At 49.3% G+C, this 23,075-nt stretch overlaps 1 protein-coding gene and 1 non-coding gene across 2 annotated transcripts in view; both read right to left on the bottom strand.

Moving 5' to 3' along the window:
- LOC147716912 (acid-sensing ion channel 2-like) overlaps nt 1-23,075 on the bottom strand; it is a 1,907,803-nt gene that overhangs the window by 1,580,996 nt on the left and 303,732 nt on the right. The window lies entirely within an intron of this gene.
- Nucleotides 9,561-9,667, bottom strand: LOC147716914 (U6 spliceosomal RNA). The gene has a single exon (XR_015296284.1). It is a non-coding gene; the product is annotated as a U6 spliceosomal RNA (small nuclear RNA).

The raw sequence follows: 23,075 nt of genomic DNA on the forward strand, positions 1-23,075 counted from the left end.
AGAGGATGGCGGTGGAGCGTGGGGGGGAGCAGGGGCAGTCACAAGCTAGGGTCTGGTGATCCAGCGGCTCCCCGAAACACTCATGGACTGACCTGTCGGGCTCCGGCGATCCAACAAAGAAAATGGCGCCTGAGTGGTGAACGGCCGGAGGCCGAGATGAGTGAGGCCTGGTGAGATGCTAGAGAGGCACTACTACAGCGGCACTCCTCCGGCTTGACTCCCTTGTGGGTGCTGCGTGGACTTGATGCTGCTCCCTAGTTTAGCACATACCCGGCAGCAGTGTGAACCACCGGGTGCGCGAAAATTGAGCGTGCTGCTCTCCGGTCTGGGCGCGACTGCCCTTGTGCTGGCGGTCGTATACCAGGACGGGGGAGAGTGGGGCGAGAACCCGGCAGGCTAGAGGATGACGTGACACGGAGCCTACTGAGACACCGAGGGGACCCAGCTCGGCATCGCGGCTTTAGCGGTGGCTATTAAGATCAGGGCGGCTCTGCCTTCCCTGGACCTCAGGGACTGCCATAGAAGGTGAGCCTCGCGACGCCGCTGCGAGGAGATGGCGCCTCGGTGAAGATGCAGAGTGGACTGCAGCGGAGGCTCTACTGGTGCTTCTTCGCCAATCCACTGCATGGGCCTCAGCATTAGCTCCCCTCTTTGACCTCCTAACAAGCGAAGTGTGTCTCTGGTTTCGGGGGAGAAGGGGCCCAGCTCATTAGAAAGGTGTGCCTGGTCGAAGTGGGGCTGGGCTGGCAGCGCGAAAATCGAGGGCCCCGTCCTGCGGCCTAGCTACCACCGCATCAGGCCCCAGGGACGCACTCCACAATTGCAGTACTTGAGGCGAGCACCTGGCGGGAGAGAGGTGGTGGTAACGTCGTTCTTGTCCAGCAACACCGGGGGGTCTCAATCTCGCTTAGGGGCCCACACCTCCCAAGCCTGCTCAACACGCAGTGGTGGTCGCTCACCTGACATCAACACACCCCGGCCTTCACGCGCCTTCACAGCAGCCCTTAGCGCAGAGCGGAACTCGCCGGGGGTGAGTGGTATGCGTGCTCCTCTTCTTGGTGACCCCATTACTGACCCCAATGGGATTTGCTCCGGGCCTTCCCTGTGCCTCTTCAATGCAGCCCAGCGGTGGATCCACCAGTGACTACATAAGGACTGCCCCTCCCCTGGCTGGGTCCCGTGGCGGCCTGCAACAGACCCATTCTTGGCACCGATAAGCTACAGTCACCATGAGGAAAAAAGGAGACCGTACTTTGAAAGACATGCTTACCAAGGGTTTGGCATCTAGGGATAAAGGAACTCTCTCCTACCCAGTATCGATTCCACCCGCTGGACAGAATGACTGAGGGGTACCCATGACCCGGGCATTTCTGGAAACCCTTTTCAATACCCTCTGCAAAGACTTTCAGACACTCAAACAGGAGGTGGCTGGGGAGGTTCGAGAAATACGCTGCGACGAGGACCTGCGGGGGGAACGTGTGGCAGTCATAGAGAACGGCGAACATTCTCAATCGAAGGAAATAGAGCAACTACAACAAGAAGTCCTCCGCCTTAAGGATCATCAGGTGGACCTACAAGCTCACGCAGAGGACCTAGTAAATAGATCCCGAAGGAATAATATTCGTGTGAGTGGGGTCCCATTGCAAGCAGAAGGAGCGAACGTGACCAATATCTCCAGGGCCTCTTCAGGGAGATTCTGGGTGTAACCCTGTTACACCTGCCACTTGCTACCATTATACACACTTCAGCTTCAGTTCCAATTTTATCAGGTCACCCATCAATTCTATCGTATCTCTTCTTGCCTCCTCACTGTCTCCTTTTAAAATCTTTCATGCCTAGTCTACTTTATTACTTTTGTTACTTCTATAATTTGTGTCGCTTATAACCGTAGATAGCTAGCAGGTGCGACAATTCTTGTTTAACTTTGAATGCTGAAGTACCTGGCTAGGACTTATATTAACTCAATAGGTAAGTCAAACAGATTTATATCATCATGCTGTGTCAACAACATCCTAAGCAATTGTACTCCCATATTACTTCTTCATGTATTGCTGTAGTCCTTTTCAAGCAACCTACAAAATTAGATATCAACACTGAGTGATAAAGAGGCGAAGGACACAGGTCCGCTAGTTGGGTCCACCAAGGAAGGCATCAAGCACTCGGTGCGCGGTTCCGGGGGGGGGGGAGTCTGCCTGACTTTAAAATGGCGACCGATTTGAACAGAAAACAGCAAGCTCAGTAACAGTTTTAATAAAGCCAAACGAGGACTGAGCCACTAAATTAAACCCCACCACCAGCACAAACAGCGGCCACCATAAGCACCCTAATTAACCCACCTAGCCAATTAATGCAAATCTAAGACCACAACTGGGACATTCGGGAGGCCTAACCCCAAAATGGCGAGCACACAAAGCTAGTCTCACCGGGAGTGAAATCACCTACAGCCCGGATATGCACAGCGACATCAGCGGCCACCAGGCATCTTATAAAGACTTAAACAAACCACAACAAAACAAACAGGAAGCCACAACTCGAAGCCCCACAAGCTTTAATATCCTAAAAGCCTGACCCCAAAATTGCGTCCATTCCGGACCAATCACACCAGAGACCGCGTCCTGCTACCGAGCAGTAAAAGTGCAGCAGGACCCAACAAATGCAAGGATCGGCTGCATCTAACCCCCAGAACTCCCCAAAAGGCAACGAGCCATTCAAAATAAACGCTGCCTCTAGCTCGGGGTGACCAGAATTTTAAAGCAAAAAAAAGGGACATTTTTACAAAGAAAAAAAAGAAGTACTACAATTCAATGTCTATGGAGCGCACAGAATGAGCGCACAGAATGACATCGCTCCTCAGCAGAGAATTACAAATCAGGCAGTAAGAACATACATAAGATGCTATTTTTAAACCCAGGTGCCTGCCTGTGAATTAAATTGCATTCTTGGAACAACTGCTAACTATCCCTGCTTTGTAAAACATAAAAAAAAACATCTCCCCCATTTTTAGTCGATCCTCTCCAAAAACCAGGACGTGAGCTAAATTTCTCTAAATCTGCCCAGACAACTAGTGAAAACGGGGACCGTCCTGGCAAATCCGGGCCGCCTGGTCACCCTACTCTAGCTCCAACTCAATCATCACAAATGTCTGTCTACAAAATGGCGGCTCCCCAAGCCCAGACTCACCGATTACAAAATTCCTTTTCTCCAGATAGGAGCAGCCTAGTCAAGCACCCCATCACAAGCATCGACCACTTCATGTTCTATGGCGAATCACTGAGCCGCAAAGCAAATAACCACAATCTAATTTCTATAAAAGCAACTAGCACTAGCAAACTCAAGCATTGCGGTACTGCAACCATTCAAAGTCTAAACACCGTACACTACCAACAAGGTAACAAATGGAGCGATTCAAACATCCTCAGGACAAGCCCAACGAATCGAGGTCAAGGAATCTACCAGGAAGCTGCCTAGAATAAGTCTGCCACCAAATAGAGCACACCTTCAAGTCTAACCCAGCGGGAAAAAACTCAGGGCAGCCGTCCACAAATATCTCCCAAAATCTATCTTCTAGCTCAGTAGGCTCCTACGATCCCTATCTCCTAGCCCCCAGAGAACAACAATGCATCCCCATAACAGAACAAATAGATCACAGGTCAGCCTAACCCCTCTCCGAGCCAACTCAGCACATGGCTTAAAACCCCATGGTCGGAACTCCTTTTCCATCACTTACCCTCCCAACGCAAAAAGAAATTTTAAACACAGCTGATAAGACAGCACCTAGAAGCACTAATTGCAGACATATAACATTGCTCCTCAAAAGGCTTGCAGAAAATGGATCTTATTTTCCACACCCAGAATCCAGTGGGATGGAGCTCCATTCTCAGATCCCACCTCCACATATCTAAAACTACCAGCACCCCTCTCAGCTGTACACTAATGTTCCTAATACCCTACCACCACACACGCAGCGGCAACAGCTTTGCGACTATCTACAGCAATCGCACAATCCTGATCCAAGCCAACAATGACAATCTGGATGCTTTCGACTCACTCTTCCCCACGCTATGTCTTGCCCTCCCTCATCTATCCCAGTCCCACTCGGAAGCAACCCTATTCTCAAGCCATACACATGGGGAAAACCATCTAATCAATCTATCCACACAATCTCTACTCTCCACCCTACCACCCCGCAGCCCCACCATCCCCTTCAACTCCCCCCTAACCCGTGAAAATCATCCCTTTTAGACACACCCAACAAAAGGCTCACCCAAGATGATACAATACAGTCCCTCTCCAGTGTCCCCCTCTCCCTTTACCCCAACCAGCAACCAATGAAACTGACCCAGAGGTATTACCCCCAAACTCCCCTCCTGCACTAAACTGAGCTGCACAATCTCCGAAACACCCTACCTCAACCTACCCCTGCGATTTTCCCCATAAACCACACAGATAATAGAAGCACAATGAACTGCACCCACACAGATATGTTATCATTCCCGAACACAACCAAACACCCCCCAACCACAAATGGCCTGACTCTGGTCACACAGAGACCAAACTTCCCCACCCCTCCCTCCATGAACACAACTTAAAGATTGGCTCGACTAGAATACCAGCTAGAAATAGTTATACAGGGTATCAACAAAATCTTATCCAACCGTAATACCTCCACCACCCAATTCCCACCCCCACATTCTCTGACACTCCCAATAAACACAGATACCAACACAAAAATCAGCGACTCAGATGGAAGACAACCCCCTTAGAAACCAGCCACACAGACCCAAGAGGACGAGCGCTACAATATCCATGCAAGAGTTGTGGGATCTCGCTGAATCCTATAAAGCAGTTCCAACAGTCGCCCCCTGCTCTGTGATCCTCGTAATCACTGGATTTGGTAGACAACGTACCGCTAAAAAACAGTGAGACCTCCAGCGCACCTCACTAATATTCCAATGGCTCCTCCAAATAAGGAACTCAACAACAAGAAGGTGGCTAACTGCATGGTCATAAACTGCAAATCTGCGAACAAACATGCAACGAACTGGCAGACACCATCCTAACACACAACATCACGTTCATCACAGAAACATGGTTGAACAAATCCTCTCCCCCCTATCTTCGATATGCTCGTACCCCCAGGGTTCTCTATCATTAACAAGGACAGGAAAAATCTGCGAGGTTGAGGGACCGCAATCATACATGAAAGGAACATCTCTATAACACCATTAAAACGTCAGATAACAAAATGCTTCACTGTCACCTCATCTACCGCCCACCAGGTAACAATTCCGTATTTGGTGAACAGCTGGCTGACCTGATCTCACACTGCTCACTCTCAAACACTAACAAACTAATACTAGGAGACCTAAACCTTCACTGGAATGAGACCAACAACCCTCTGATACAAACCTTAAATGAGCTCCTTCACAATAACAATTTGACCCAACACTGCACCGAACAAACCCACAACAAAGGCTCAATCCTGAATGCCATCATAGCCCACGAAGATGCAATGACCATCGATCGTACCCTCCCCGTCGACTGGTCAGACCACCATCTCATCCTCTCCCATATATATCAAAAGACACATCGACCGCCTTGCTCGAATGATCACTTTCACTGGACGAGAAACCTGAGACAGATCCCCCTCGAAGAACTAGAAGAAAGACTAAGTACACTCTTCCCCTCCAACACAGGAGACAGGTCCAGAACAGAACTTACCTCACAATACAATGAGGCTCTGATCGACATGCTGGACAAAATAGCCCCCCTGAAACAGAAAAAAACCAAGACCCTCCCATCAAGATTGTGGTTCATCACTGACCTAAACCTGAAAAGAAGGCAACTAAGAGCGGCAGAAAGACTTTGGTACAACAACCCACCTCGAGCTTCTCAAAAAGGAACGTAGGAAATATAATAAGCACATCGTACATGAAAAATCCACCTTCTTTTGCGACACACTCAACAATGTGAAAAACCGCCCCAAAGAACTCTTCAATATCATCAGACAGCAAACATCCAACCATCACCTTCTGCAATTCCGGCCTCCAAAGACCTATGTGACAAATTTGCCAATATCTTCAATGAAAAAATACTAAAGATTGAGCTCTCACTTATGGACCACTCCCGTCCCCCAAAGGATACTTGACCGTATACTTGACCGTTATTGATAAATGTTGTAAAGTGCACGGATACCTTCGGGTCTGGCTAGCGCTATATAAAACTACAAATAAATATAAATACTATGTGTTTGCATGTTTCATTATACTATTTTAAAATATCAATTAAAAATTTAGATCAAAGAAATAAATGAATTCATTAGAAGCAGCATGATGTCAGCCATTCAAAGTCTGCCTTTATTTTTAGGGAATAACTTGCAATAACAATCTTATTACTGGACATTTCTACACCCTTACTACCACGGAAGTTGCTCTTAGAACTTTTGCAGGTATTACCAGCAGCAGTGAGGTATATCCATGTAACCTGCTAATGAGTTTGGTAATTGGCATCATGAGTCAGCATGTAAAAAAGGAATTGTTACCCTACTTCCTGGGATATGTCCACTCCCCTGCGTTAAAATGTGTTTCTAAATAACCTTTCATACTGTTTAAGTTGGTAATATTTTCCCACGCTTTAAATCAAACAAAACTAGCGTGATTAAAAAAGAAAGCTGTATTTCTGCACTTCATTTGTAGAACTACGATTCCTCGTTGGTGCAGGTTTATCATTTTCCTCTATTCAGAAAACTCAGCAGTAGTATTCCTGGAAAGCTGCACAAGGCACAGGTTTCCAAGAATACTATTTAGTCACGTGATTTTAAAGGCGTTCTTTCTATTTCCCTAGAGCGTGACTGTACGTAGCCCACAATTCATGCACAGTTGAAAAATAGCCCGATGTGCAAATCATCTTCCCAAGGGGTAAACAGTTTTCACCACAGGCTGCCCTTTTCTTACACCCACTCCTGATTTGGGGGGTGATTCGTTCCTTTCCCTCTGCAAGGGGAATCAGTCAGTGAAATAAAACTCTGACCATTTCCAAGGTGGGGCAGAGTTTGTGAAGGCCCACAAGCCAATACGCCATCAAGTCAAATCACACCTTGTTCTTCCCAATCCTATCACTCGTGTGGGCTTTACTAATGCATAATGTGATATACGTGTGGCTAATAATGCTATAGTAACATGCTTTACTCCTGCCTGAATTGCGTGCTACTCTCTGAAATAAATGCAGCAATTTGCAGCACTAAATACAGGTTTATGGTCGTAAATGCCCCGGTTACTTACCGGTAATCTTCATTACTCCGAGTATAGTCTTCCTCGCCACATGATTTACATAGTGAGCTTTAGCTCCACAACAGAACCCTCCAAAGCAAAATTAAACCACCTCCCACCCCCTCCCAACATGGCCGACCAGTCCCACCTGACCTCTATAAGAGGCGGGCCGGCCCAACCAATCAGCCTGATCTACCAAGCAAACAATGAAGCCGATAGCCAGACAGGGAGGGGGGGAGGGAACTCATGTGGCGAGGAAGACTATACTCGGAGTAATGAAGATTACCGGTAAGTAACCGGGGCATTACCTCCTCGTAAGTCTTCCTCGCCACATGATTTACATAGTGAGCAAATACCCAAGCCAACAAAGCTTCATTGACCACCATAACCACAACACCACATGGTGATGCAGAGAAACCAACCCAAGGTTGATGTAAACAACTGAAAAGAAAACAGGGACCACAGGAAACCTGAAAACAAGACCTCCAGGAAAAGGAGGCCAACCAGGAGTCGCAGCTCCAGCACTCAGAACGGCCCCAGCGAAGTCCCCCCGGGACTGCTAGAGACCCACGTATTAGGCGGGTGATGACCACGCCGAAGTCAGACCAATCTCCACAGAGGCGACACCCACTAAGGGGGCCCAGGGAACAGAGCCCCACCTCGCGGACCGACCCTGGGCCCCCGCCGGATCCACCGAACCCAGCGAAGCGTAGGGAAGGATGCCAGCCTGTGTAAGCCCGCGAGCCAAGGAGGAACGAGGGCTAGCGGCCCGAACGAACCGGGCCCCAAAAGGCATAACACAGGTCATCCCACCGGGAAAGGAATAAAACGTGCGGCTAAGAGAAGCCAAAACAGCACGCCGAACAACCAGCCCGGACAAGGGAGGGACCTACGTTGGCCGGAAAAAAGCGGTAAAGATACCACCTGAGTCCGAGGCCCCAGGGAAGGGACCCCGGGAAGGACACGGGGGACATGCCGGCGGAACAACCCCGTCCGGCAAAACCCGCAAGAAGGGCGGGGAGCGGAGGAACGACCCCCGCACGTCCATCCGCCCAGCAGACACCATCGCCACCAGGGAAACCTGACAGGCGAGGAACCGCAGAGCCACCGAGGGCCGGGGCCCAAAAGGACGGACCCCGAAGAGCTCGTAGAACGAGAGAGGGAGTATGCAAGTGTATTGCGATGTGCATAACGCACGCCTCACCCAAAAGCATCAAGGTGCGGGCCTTGGGAACCCGACCTGGAATACCCCTGTGAGATAACCCCAGCAGGATACAAGGCGAGAGCCAGGCATCCCGCCGCAAGGGGTCCAAGTGGAGATTAGGCAAGCATCTGCCCAGAGTTGCAGAGTGTGAACACCTGAGACGAGTAGGCACCGGCACGAGAATTCACGAGTCCAAGGAAGTATTTAGACCCAAGACCCACCGAGGCGGGGAATTGAACCCTGGTCCAGGACCATCTCAGCTACCGGGACTGCCGCCTCCAACCCCTGCGCCACCCAGCTCCACTAACATGGAACGCTCCACGAATAAGCGTGACCTCCTTGCGCCGGAGCCGCGGCAATCCCCTCAGGATCGTTCCAGATCATGTATACGTGCCGCCGGAGCGAGCATTGGAACAATCGCGGGAACCCAGTAGCAAAGCCCCAACCCCCGAGCAAGCATCCTCCTCCGCTCCAGGACCAGGCCTGCACAAGGAGGCCGGCCAGCCGACAAGAGCCGGCTCAACACCGGCGCCGAGAGCGGGGGACCCAATCACTGTACTGGAAGAACCGGGATCGGCCAGGCGGCTCGAAGCGCCAGCTCGGCCAAAAGAGAGGGAACCCGGGGCGGAGGACCCCGCCGGGAGCCAAAAACAGGAATGCCCCAGGGCATGCGAGGCCACCACGCGCGGGTGCCAGGCACATCACATCAAAACAAGTCCATGCGCAGCCGGGACGAGCACCCAGGAGCACCCCGGCCCAGCCCAAGCGAATCCCCGAGGACCCGCGACATCAGAGGGCGCGGGGGAAACGCGTACATCAGACTGAAAGGTCACGCGAAAGACCGGGCAATAAGGCCTCGGAAGGAGGCGTAGAAAACCGGACCGGAGGGCCGAGGCCCCCCCCCAGAACCGATCCACCGGAGGCAGACCGAGCCGAGGCACCAGGTGCCGAAACACCACCGGGACAGGGCGAGACAAGGCAACGAAGGAAGATTCGACATAGTCGAGCCGGCACAGAGCCGGACCCCGGGAGAAGGATGGCCCGAAGGGACAGGACCGGCGAAACCGACCCTTCCAGGGCGACTGACCCGGTATATGGAACGCTTCACGAACATGCGAGTCCACCTTGCGCAGGGGCCACGCCAATCCCCTCGGAATTGTCCCAACTCATGGATATGAGTTGCCGAAGTGAGTACGGCCCATACCTGGGGACACCGAAGCATAGGCGCCAAGGCGGCAGGTCAGGACCAAAGGATGCCCTTTATAGGCAGGATTCGAACCCTGGCCTGTGAGGGCTGTCTGCACCAAAGGTACAAGACTTACCTTTGAGCTATAGCCCCATTTCCCTGACTGACCCAGAGGGAAGTACCGGGTCCAGGCACCTGACCCCCGAAGGAGGACAAGCCCGAGACAGGACCCGAAGGGACCACCGCACCTAGAACAGGGAGCCGTCAGAGGAGAGACCCCGCCTGACGTGATGCCTCACCCACGAAAAAGATGAGGCCGGGCTGTATCAATTGCCCAGACAGGGAACACCAGGACTCCCTCCCGGCGAAGAAGATCCCCCAGGCGGGTCATTAGCACCGGGATAACCCACGGTGCACAAGGCAAGCCCAACAGCGGCACCCGCAACCGAGAGTGGGGACCCCCACTCGCAGTCCGGCCTCCCAGGCCAACCCAAGGGCCACAGAATAGTCGGGAAGGGGGGACCCCGTGGAAAGACCGCAATACCAGCAAGACCGGTCACCGGCCAGCCAGCCCGAAGATCCCAAGAACTGCGACAGCCACGGCCCAAGACGGGACGCAACGGAGGCGACAGCCCCCTACCCCCCCCGGGAACCCCCCGGAGTGAGAGGGCCGAAAGCTAGGATCCAGGGGCGAAAACCGGAGCGGCAGTACCAGTACGAGACCGGAAAACCGACCCCCGGGCCCGGGAGCCAAAACCTGACCGCCCCGACCGCCACCCCGAAATCCGGGTGGAATGGCCGAAGGACCCCACCCCTGCAAGGGCGGGTCAACGGGCGCAGGTAGAGGAAGGGAACCCGGAGACTTGCGCAGAGAACGCCCCCAGGGGCCGGGGACAACCCCCGCCGCCGGGGGAGTCAAATGCAAGCTCCAAACAGGAATGAAACACTAAGTAAGTGTGCCCTCCCCGCGTAGGGGCCCTGTCACACTGCCCAGTAGCGCCACTTGAGACAAGACCAGCGTACTACACCCCCGCAAGGGCACCAGGCGCTTGGACGCCAGCAGCGGTAGACTCATCCCGTCCAACCCCCTGAGGCGAAACTTTCACCTTGGGATACCACCACAGCATCGGCAGGATTCGACCCGTGGACTGTGAGGGCCGTCCGCACCAAAGGCACCAGACAAACCCAAGAGCTATAGCTCCTTAGTCCCGGACACCCCCGAGGAGTAGGTCAGGCATCCAAAGCATTGTGGGGGCCGAATGCGGGGAAAAAGCAAGCACATGCCCAGGGAAGCAGAGCAGGACTCCATGCATGGAAAAGGTCCCGAGGCGCGACCAATCCGGACCCCGGACTAAATCGCCCCCCAGATCCGCCGGGGAACCGAACCCAGGTCCCGGGCCAGACCACTGCCAGTGGGCCCTACTCCCCCACCGGGTACCGAGAGGGAGAGAAGCCAGGAGGGGGCGGGGCACCCCGCCTCGCACAGACCCCTAGAAGGGAAAGCGCCGGAAAACCGGGGGAGCCTCCGACTGCGACAGAAGGGGGGGGACACCTCCGTCCAACCCCCTGTCACCCCGAGGAGTTCCCAGCAGTGCCAACACACCTGAGCCCGGCGCATCCAGATGCACCGGAGGATAACACGCGGCTCCCAGGGTGCCAGAAGAAGGACTACAGAGTCTCGAGCAGTCCCCATGTCTGCCTCAGGGTCTGCTGCCGATCCCCGGAAAGAACGCGCAAAGCGCTCCTGCCCAAAATAGAAGTGCACCGTCAAACGGTAATCCACAGAGAAGAAATGCACTCACCGCGTAGATACAGACGCATTTCTGTAAAATGTTATCACCAGCATTTTCATATCTATGCCGAGCCTGCAAGTCTGAAATCGTGTGCCGGGTTTCACCTGAGGAGGTGCTGTACCAGGGAAGCTCGCACTGTGCCTCCATCCGGGTCCCGCAACAACACGCCCAGCTCCTACTCACGCAAGCCGCGTCAAAAACGCAGCGCCAGCAGGAGCGGGCCGTGTCAATAACAAAAACGGCCGCACCTGGCGGCAATCAAACCCCGCCCCTGAGGGGCGGAGGCGCCCGGACAACATCAGCGCGACAAACCGCCGCGGCCCGTAGGGCCGAATGGAGAGACACGCACGGAGGGAGGCGGCCGCGACCAGCGCCGCGCCTCCGAGACCCAGGCAGGCCGGAAAGGTGTGCAGAAAACGAGGTAGGACCTACCGGTACGTGCTGCACGCCGAGGCTCCTACCCCGGCCAGGCCTCAGTGCAAGTGATTCAAGACGGTACGCAGACTAAACATTACCTTAGGAAGGATGTTATTGCAGGTATCATGCAAGAGTAATCTCCATGCAATATCCAGGCAAAAAATACTGGTTAATGCCCCACCTGGGGTTCGACCCCCCCATAACCCGCACGTAGTGCACCCAGACAAAATCCCTGCATTACAACAGCACATTTTAGAGACTACATTCAGACTTGAAGTCAGTAAAATCGTAGTGCTGCCTGCAACTATGGCTGTGCGCCATGCATTGGGATATATCCATGGGCAAAGGCACGTGAATGAACCCCTGCCCCTCCACGGGCGAGGTACAACACACAGAATCTGCGTACCACATGCACGGCCAACATGTACATTCACACATGCGACCAGCGCATTGAAAGCCACCGGAGCCCCAGCACAATACAGGGGAACCAGCGCCGGACCCGAAGCCCACCAACGGGTAAGGGCCCTTTAGTAACGACCGGGGGAGACACGGGCATTTACAAACACTCCACACCCCCGGCCGCCCCCCCCCCCTGTAGACCCATGGCACGCTAGAGCAGCACCTAACCGGCCCCACAGGACCGGGGGAAGGAAGAGGGGGGGGGATTAGTAGGCCTAAGGCACTCGAGACCGCTAGAGCAGGTCCTCCACCCTAAACCCCAAGGGCCAGCTCACGCCGGCCCATCTTACCTGTACCGTGCTCTGGAGAGAATCGTGCAGAACAAAAAAAACAGGCTGATTGGTTGGGCCGGCCCGCCTCTTATAGAGGTCAGGTGGGACTGGTCGGCCATGTTGGGAGGGGGTGGGAGGTGGTTTAATTTTGCTTTGGAGGGTTCTGTTGTGGAGCTAAAGCTCACTATGTAAATCATGTGGCGAGGAAGACTTACGAGGAGGTAATGGCTCTGTGAGTCGTGCCCAATGTTATTATGGCAAATAGAAGCAGCATACCAGATATCTGGCCAAATCTGACGCGCATATACTTCTGTGACGTCTTGTTGCTTGAACATATTCTAAAGAGATGATAAAATCAATGCATATAAAATATCCCCAAATAAGGAAATGGTATATGATGTTAACAGATCCTATTTTTTTCTTTTTAAATGCCTATTAGCAAGCCATAGATGCAAAACCTTGCTCTTTGTTGGTTTCTCTCCTTTCCTGTCTTTGAAAAGGTCTTGTAAAGGTCACCTGAAGCGGAACTGGATTTTCTTTTCCACCTGCCGCTTTATCCTTTCCTAAAGGGCTGGTATTCGAGTGAGGGTGAATAACTGGTTTGCATCTCAATTGCTACTGTTTTTCAATGAGGACTGCACGACAGGAATATTTTGAAAGTGGCTACTAAAGAGAACAGTTCAAGCAGTGCACATTTTCTGGAATAATCTGAATTTCTCTAATAATGGTTTTCGGTGCAACGATTGAGTCACTCACACCTAACACGAAGCCCTGGATAGGCCATAGTGTGATTGGGTTCTTCTCTTGGGCGTTTATGCATCGGCCCAGAGCATTCAATCCATGAAAACCTGTTTTTTACAACACTTTTCATATATTTTATGAATGAACAAACCGAAAGGAAGGCCTCGTATACAGTTGACGCGACAGTATGCAAAATATATGCCCTGCCACATGACAGGACCAATGTTCCCATGAGGAAAGCAGTGCACTCAATTGGAGATGAGAGGCAATGACATGCAGTGGGCATGGACTTGCCACATATAATGCCATGGTCGGGCAGCTGTGAGCAGCCAGTGTATGGCGTCAGATACAGCAACGCAAGTGTAACAAACAGGAACCAAGAAAACAAAGAGAGGACAGGAAAAGAAAATGGCGGTACTAACTCCAGGAATGGAGGAGACACCAAACTCCCTCATCACATCAGATAGATTTATAGTTCTAGCAAGAGAGAGAAGGCATGGAGCAGCAGGACACACACTGCACCCATTTGCACATGCAACAAACAGCTTAGCCCGAAAAATGACACTACAACGCACCAGCATGTTATGTAGCAGACAGAGGAGTCAGGCCGCGGGAAAAACATCCGGTTCTATTCTGCACAGGAAGGATTTGGCCATCATTGTCTACAGAGGTAGGTAGCTTTGCTGACATATTTTGGGGAAGTGCCTGGTTCCCATAGGAGGAGGGGAAACGAGAACGAGTTCACGCAGCTGCCGTGCCGAGCGCAAGCCCCCTAAATGTGCGGTAGTCCCCAGGTTTAAATGATCTTTCTGGGGTGGAAAATGTTTGTAATTGGAAAAGCAAAGGCTCAGTACTCTCTTCCATTGCAAATGAGAGCCATGTTCAATCTACTGATGTTTAGGAAGGTTTTGAAAATGTGGTTGTTCGATGCAGAATGAGCTTCATTCCCCCTTCTCGGTTCTTCTTGATGGTGTCAAAGCTAGCCCCAAAACGCCTTTGGCATTCAAACGCTGTTATAAATTTCACCAAGATGAAATAACATAAGGGGAATAATATATATTCAATGGAGGTAATAATACTACATCAGCTTACATCTAGACATAGCAGATTGTTCTCAATGCCATGCCTTCAGTTTTAACTAGATTACCTCCGAAGGGATTGAACCTTAGCTGAGTCAATGCCGAGCTATTCTGCTCTGCTGAGTATCCATTTTGCCCAAAATACAGTCCAACTTGTGAAATCCCTCCCTGGGAATTTGGATGGGAAGGGTCTCAAACAAGTACAACTTCCTAGGGAGCATCACCATGACCGATACGGGAAGTGTGTTCCGTAACCTGATCGTGTGACTCAAGGATGCTAAGGCTGCCGTTATATCGCCCACCAGAAGGTGCCGTTCAGATTGATTCATGCAAGCATCCAAATACTGCATGGCGGTCATTTCTCACCTAATATCAAATCCCAGTCCCGTGTAGTGCCTACCTACATGTTTTGCCCAAGTTGACAAGCAGGCACAATGAGCTGCCAAAATCGCCCTGGCCTTCAACTGCCTCTCTAATGTCCTCCGCAGTCCACAGAAGACACAGAGTATACTGTCCACATTCAATGGTATAGACAGTGGTTTGCCATCGATGTGGAGACCTTGGAAACAGCATCCCTGATAGATTGTCAGGGCTAGTGGCTTCACAGCGAAGGCAAAAAGAACGAGGGAAAAGTGAGCGATCCTACCAGCAAAGGGATCTGACATAATAGTACCCATATAGATACAAGCAGTGGGGTCCATACTCAAAACCAAGCCCACGCTATGAAGCCACAAATCAATCCAATGACCTCAATGGGTGGCATAAAGGAAGTTGCAGTGAAGGGAATTGAAGGCTTTTTCAACAACGATGGAGAGGATTGAGGCCTCGGGGCAGTACTGCAGGGGGTTATAGAGTACTTGTTTGAGCTGAAAGATATTTGGCATAAACCCGATTTGATCCGAGTGAACAATGTTACTAATCCAGGGCAATAATCAGTTCACCAGAACCTAACTTAGGGTCATATGTATGGCCAAGTAACGCCGTGCAGGTCACATTGCTGAGCTGCATGAAACAGAAGGGCAGTACGGCACATTCCTACCTTTTCCCCTGTGCTGGCTCCCATTTGGCAGTCTAGCGCAAACACCGGCACCCTTGCACCATGGTTCAAGGGGGTCTGCATTTTAAGGAGAATTGCTTTTGTGTGGGAAAGGGCACCTTCCGGCACAAAAGCATTCCCTTGAGGCTCCTTCCTCTTCCTAGAAATAAAGGCAGTTCTCATTACACATCCCCTGTGGAGTCATAGGTTTTTGGAGCATTTCCAGGTCGACCACTTCTGGTAAATCTGGGAATGAGTCAAAGTCCATGAATGTTTCTTGGAACACCCACGTGACACCCAGGGAGATGCCTCCCTGGAGCACAATCATGCAACGCAGTGATTCATGCTCCGTTGCATTACTCAAGATTTATAAAGCCACACAGGGCCATGTAAAATATGTAAATATGCCCTTAGTATCTTCCTATTCATGTTAAGCCTGGACAATGGCCTATAGGCAGACACACAGGCTGAATATCTATATTTTTAGAAGAATGGCAGCCTGAGTTCCTGGATCCATTAAAGACTTCAGTGATCTGGCCCTCTCCCCTAGCAAAGTGATTTATAGTTGTGTGTACCTCCTGTATCGCTATTTCAAACCCGGAGAGTTTGTCTCTTCCGGAGAGAGTCGCAGAAGTTGAACATGAGTGACATATACTAGCAAACTGTGCACATCTATGACATCCGTAACTGCAACAGCCTTACAGAATATGCAAATCCATGAAAACATGTTGAATATCTATCTGTATAATACGGAGATGCATTCGAATTCTTACTACTCAGATCGTCCAAGGTTTGGTTTTGATCAATTGCAGTAATTGGTATACGAACTTGGCATGCGTCTCATAATGAGAAATGTAAAATGACGTAGCTTTCCTTTAATGAACTTCGCATTTACAGTGGACTACACTGTACAGAATGAAACATTTCTGAAACCGCGATAATGTTGTATTGCTATTTCCAAAATGTTCGCCCTCTGAAATGTGAAATGTTTTTATCTGGGGATGGTCAATCATGTCAATCATGTTCAAATTTCGGTGCAAAAGAAAGCCAAACGTGAGGGTGTATTCACCGTCCTGAGTCACACAATCAGAGTTGGAAGGATTTCACAATTACAAACAATATCTTTAGGGTCAAAAATGAGAAAAGGTCTTCAATGTGGAGGAATGTCCACAATCAGGTTATACTGTGTGGGTGTATAGGGACATGTTCATGACCTACAATTAACGTCGATGTTTTTGGCCCATGGCCATTTCACTAGAACACAGCCCAGCATGACCTTCAAGCTGAAATCTCAGACTATCCGCAGACACACACAAGTCCCAGTCCACTGGATACCTTTCCTTCTTTCATGTAACTGCTGATCCTCTGTGCTTTTTTGGGAAGATGTGGAGCTTTGCAGTGATAGACCACTTTGACCAGAGTGCATTGGGAGGGCCACTGAGTCTAGTTTCACTCGAAACTCACAGTTGAAGGCTAATGGTGAATGCTACTCTGGGTTTTGAGTGAGCTACATGGAGGATGCTCTAGCAATACCTGAATGCCAATGAATTACCTTAAAACAATTTGTCTTGAGCCCAATTGTCCACGGACTCGATAATTCTCGCTTCGGTGCCAACTCTAATCACGGGTTCACACTCTGCAACTCTGGGCATTAGCTTGCTTAATCTCCACAACGGCCCCCCCGCGGCGGGATGCCTGGCTTTCACCTTGGGGATGCCCAGTACGGGTTATCTCACAGGGAAAAGCCAGGACGGGTTCCCAAGGCAAGCGCCGAGATGCCCTAGGGTAAGTCGAGCGCTATATAAGAACACACATACATACATACAATGATAGAATAATAAGAAACGTGCAAAGTCTTATTGGCTAAAGAGTTGTTGCTGTCACATGACATGATCCTGCGACTAACAGGGGGGTGCAGAGATACACATGGGGGGTCTTTGTGAGATGGTAGTGGGAACAATACAAATGGGAAGCAGTGGATACATCTAGGCGAGAGCTTACAGGCTTCGTTATGTAATACCTTTCTTCACCAGACAGTTATTCATTTACTCTTTAAGCAACCTGATGAGCAAAATCAAATGTGCAGCAAAACCTCTGAGGGTGCAAAATCAAATGTGCAGCAGAACCCAGAAATTTGCGGAAAGAAATGTGGCGCTACATCTCCAAAACAAACACATAGAATAAGAGCTTCTAGGCAAACTCGCAAACCTCATTCATAGAAGTCTATATGAAGATGAAAAATTAGCACATCCTTCTGCTCTTATGAACCTCCATGAACGCTACTGTGGTGGATTAATTGCTAAAGAAAGTTAAAAAAGTTTTAAAAAATGCAACATCTATTTTCTGAAAACAGTCCAACGTTAACTGACAATGTTCCTCCTTAACATGCTCCTGCGTCATTTTGCCATGCTTCTGCCTGACTGTAATCTGTTCACTCTATGGCATATTCTTTGAAACAGCACATTGAATTCCGCTAAGGCACTAACAATAAGGGATGTATGAAGTTACAACGCATGCTTTTACCACGCATGCCTTTACAACGCGGTTTTTACAACGCATGCCTGTACAACGCATAGTGCTTTGGGGCGCTGGATAGTGAATAGTTTAATTTACTATTCCAACTCCAGTCCCCGTGGATAGTAGGGAAGGTGTTGGATAGTACATTAAACCTATTCCCTATCCTAGAGCGCCCCCCAGTGCAATGCGTTGTAATGGTTTGCGTTGTAAAAGTTGCGTCGTAATTGTAGTGCGTTGCAAAAGTTTCGTTGTAAAGGTTGTTTACCACAATAAGGCATGGGAACTAAGACATAAGAAGACAATGTTATTTGCTCAGAATCACACGATGTGTTCAAGTAGCCCAGCTAGGATTCCAAACACTGGCTTTCTGATAAAAAAGGCTGCAGCTTGGAAAGTGATATCATTGGCTACATGCACTAAGACTATCATCTTCCCCACCACAGTCTTACCTGTCAACCACCAAATAGGAACCTGTTCCTAATGTATTCAAAAAGCCATAGCCCAATGCATACACAAGCACAGCAATTTGTAAGCAAAGCAATTGAGCATCTTCATAGGGCATTGTATTTTGCAAGAATGTTAAACATTAGCTCAGTTGTACAATACAAATACAAATCTGGTAACAATAACCTCATCTTGCATGCGTCCTGTCTTCAGGAAGCCTTGCCTCCAGGTGCCAGACTCCAGGCATCTGCCAAATTATTCATATAATACGCTTTGCACTCTGGCTCACATACCCTCTCAACTCCGATAGACTAGCGTCAAAGAAATAAACCATGCTCCTGCCAGGCATAAAGGTCAAATTCAGAGTAAAAAATTACACAGAACGTGTTACTACCTATTGCAGGCTGGCGGCAGGTCATCGCAGTCCTGAAGAAGTCGATCTGACTTCTTGAGCAGTCAGCAATGAGTGCTTGCATTGTCAGCCTTCTACCTCCAGGGGGTGGTGACTCAGTCTCTTTATTTCCAAGGGGACTGAATTCCTTGAGCCTCCATCCGAACAGACTAACAGAGCTTCAGCAGAGCCTTCAAGAGTAATCCTAGTCATGAGGTCGTGAGCAGCCTGCAAATGCCACTCTTTGGCTCCATCAAAGAGGGTCCATGCAGAAGATCAGTGAGCTGCAGGACAGCTCCCCTTGGATTGCCAAAGCTGGGATGGGGGGCCCATGCCCTTTGCCTATTAATACACAGGACGCCTCACAAGAGTCTGCTGATCTTGATGAAAAAGAATGTCGTACTCGAGCCCTCCTATGGGAGGCGCACTTTCTCAAAGATTCACGGTGATTTAAAGAGCATGACGTTGCCCTCTGAGGGCATTACTAATTCTGCATTTAGCAAACTAAACTCTTTAAAGTAATTGCTCCTTAACAATGATGTGTAAACCTAAAGACAGGTACCGTAGTAATGTTTGTGAGCTATCTCCTGTATTGATTTGTACTAAAGTTGCAGAAGGGTTAAGCATACATGACAGAGCATAACGCTTTCCATCATAATGTGCCTCCCACCCTAGTCCATAATCTGCAAAACTTTATTTACCTGGGGACAACAGTAGGAACATTCAAAGGGTGTCTCAAAGGTCCACAAAGTATGTGTATCTGGCTGCCTCCAGCCAGCCTGGGGTCAAGAGATGCTACTCTCTTGAGACAATGGGTTGGAAGAGTAATTAGGGATCTCCTTTCTCAAAGATCACTTAAAGGTGGCCAAGGTTACATATTAAGGGCTCCACGAAATATTGACCAAAATGGTACAGACGGGACTCCAAAAAAATTTGGAAGGAGTTTGCCAAAGAAATGATACAATAACATTTTGTTCCCCAAGCAAGCAGTTTGCATGCGTAACACACCAACCACTATTACTCTAGCTTTCTATTGCAATAGTAAGAGCAAAGGATAATTATCCATGTGGCATGCTGGGTGTCTTAGTGCAGTTCCTCTTTGGTGTGATTTCTTTACCTATACCCTTATTTTGGCTGGTACACATTAATACCTCTGCTGACCGTATCTGCACAAATGGCTCACTAATCATGAGTTATTTTAAGAAGTAGTTCTATAATTAGCATGCACGGGCTGTGCAGACAACAGCACAGCAATGCCTCCCTCAATCAATGTTCGGAGGTACAGCGGGGAGACTATGACAACAGGCAGACCCCTGCATTTAGAGTTGCGTAGTCAGAGGCATGCAGAATGTTTTTGAACGCAAGCCACTTTGGCAACCAGACTGGCCCATTAACAGAGCACAATGAAGCATTACTGCTGCTATGCAGGTTTTTCATTGTAGGACATTTCTATATAATGGAGAAACCGTTCAATCAGACCCCGCAGCTGTGGAAGCTCAGAATTAAAAACAAATTGCATCGTAGAACAAAAGCACCGTCGCCAATTGCAGCCCAGTCTTGCGTTTCAGCACCGCAGCTCCTTGCATTGGTGACCTCGAAACATATGAAGCCTAGAGGGTGAACCCTTGGAGACCACTGCATGAATGCCACAGGCAACGCCCACTTGGGACAGTGAGTAGGATAGCTTTCCGTCCAATTGTAAAAGGCCCAGGGTTCTCGTACCTGGGTTTTCTGGGTTCTGAAACACCTGACCAGATTGTATCCCATGGAAACTCCACCTGGTGAAATCTCCTTGGGACAGGACTGCATCGGATCCCTGCCCCATTCCCTGGCTCCACCCAACCTCTCTATGACACACTAGTCCACAAGACCACATTTTTTCCTTGTTTGGGCATCTCCCACCCACCTCCTCCCAAGCCCTGCCTTTCACCGACCCCTCTTTACATTTACCAGCTGGCAAATATATGTGTTACACCCCATGAACTTGGGAATTCCATGCAGAATTCTGCCCCATAAATCTGGGTCTGCACAGTGCAGAAGTATCTGGTATCTTCATACCTAACTATGCCTGACATGAATATCATCCCTAATGGGAATAGTTGGGTGTGGGGATACCGTCTGGAATCATTAATTCTGGACATCAAGAATGACTCAGCTGAATAACACCCGACTCCTCATTAGGCCCCACATACCACACCTCCAGCCGACCAATGGTCACAGAGCATCCCTCGTAAGTTACCACCAAGGAAACAAATGTAGACTTTTACAGCAATTGTGTCAATGTGCCGTTAATGTACTTATCCCATTATGGGTTAGTAGTCCTGCATACAGCAGGATTTCCAAACTTTCTGGCTGACTAGCAGATTTGTGGGTCCTGAAAGGCTGGGTTGCGTTGTGTCTGTGGCATGCCAGACAAAGTGTGACATGCCAGAGACTTCCAGGATGGACCTCTGGCCACACCACACTGCTGTTGTACTCTTTAGACAAGCCAGTCTGTCCCAACACCCCCCAATAATGGCTTCAGGAAGCTTTAAGTTACTCTGACTTTGCAATGCCCAGTATATTTGTATACATGTTATCTACTGCCTACATTACTTCACGCCTCATTATTCATGTTTCATAACTTTCCCTAATTTGATGCTTAAGGAAGGGCTTTGGGGAACATTATCATTGTATTCCTGAAAGTGATTCTTACTGAATGTGGATTGCAGTCAGAATACAGAGTCGGGATGTTGTAAATGATAAGCATGTTTCTTTTTTGAGCCAGACTGCTCATGTAGAAACATTTCCTATTTTAAGATTCAATTACCAAGCCTGATAGTGTTACAAGAAATAATTAAACAAGCAAGGCCTCTTCATCATGTTGACAGATCGCTTTCTCGGCTCTCTTCCAAAGCCAGGGTTTCCCTTCCCTTCACTAACCACTGAATTTTAACAACACTATTTTATCCAAAGGTGTGACTGGGTCGAATTCCTCAGGAACGAGTTCATTTGCATAAAGGGCTGACCAGTTCACTGCAAGTGCGAGCGCTGAGCAACAAATATTAGATCCAGTTATTGACAAAGGCAATATGGTGTCAGCACATGAATCTTGAGGGAGGAAAGGGAGCTGTTTATAGCATGAACTTGAACCTGTGAGGCGCCCGAGAACATGTACAGGCACGTGGGCTCAATGCATGCACAGAGGCATCATGTTACATAGATCACTCTGGTGAGGAAATGGCATCTTGATTTACACCATGTTTAATGTTTTTGTAATGCAGAATAGCCCAATCAAATGTTATCTCATTCCATTATGTACAGGGCAAAAATGGATCCCACAGAAGTCGTATGTATCGCATCGCATGTATTGCTTGCCGTTGTCATGTCAGTGGCTGCAGGGAGCGTCGAGTCTATGATGCGTTCATGCTGCTCCCTGAGCCAGCCTTCATGGCTGCCCTTAAGGATTAGGTATCCATCTTCAGAGAACCACTAAGGAAATAGACCGTCTGTTCAGTAGATGGAGAAACCTCCCATTGACGGGAAAGTGAATTTGGTCAAAATGGTTATTCTGCCCAAGCTTTCATACTTATTTTCAACTATACCGTTACTATTCCCTAGGAAGGATGTAAAAAAAATGCAGAGTAAAATTGGGAGTTTCGTGTGGGGAGATAAAGGGATACGACTAACATGGAAAAAACTTAGAAGAAGGTTGTTAAAGGGCGGGCTAGCCCTCCCTGATATTAATCTCTATGGGGTGGCTTTTCAGTTCAAGAGTCTCCGTATGCTTCTCACCAGACCTGATGATTCATCTTGGGGTAAATTGTTGCAAGAAATGGTGAGAGTAGAAGGGCGGAATGATGACTTCTTATACAAATTTGGCTCTGCAAAATACTTCAAAAGGGTCCGCCTGAAGATATTAAAAACGGCTTTGGAGGTATGGTACAGAGTAAGGGTAGTTTGTGGGATTGGATACTTTTCAGCCTCATCTCCAATCTGGGACTCGCCTGGTACCCCCGACTGTTTAAATGATGTTCTGGCCATGCCCATAAAAAGAGCCGGAATTTTGAGGGGGAATAAGTTAATGGATGAGGAGGGGGTTCACCCATGGGAATATTTGAGAGCGAAGGTAGGGAACGATCTATCGAGGTTCAAATATCTCCGATTAGTGTCTTGGTATACAGCTGAACGGGAGGAGACTGGGAGTAATGAGGTAGTTGAAAGGCTTAGCCAATCCCCCACATTGATACCAAAAGAAATCTCAACATGGTATAAACATTTAGTAGAGG

This window comes from Lissotriton vulgaris, chromosome 5 (genome assembly GCF_964263255.1).
Source record: "Lissotriton vulgaris chromosome 5, aLisVul1.2, whole genome shotgun sequence".
NCBI lineage: Eukaryota > Metazoa > Chordata > Amphibia > Caudata > Salamandridae > Lissotriton > Lissotriton vulgaris.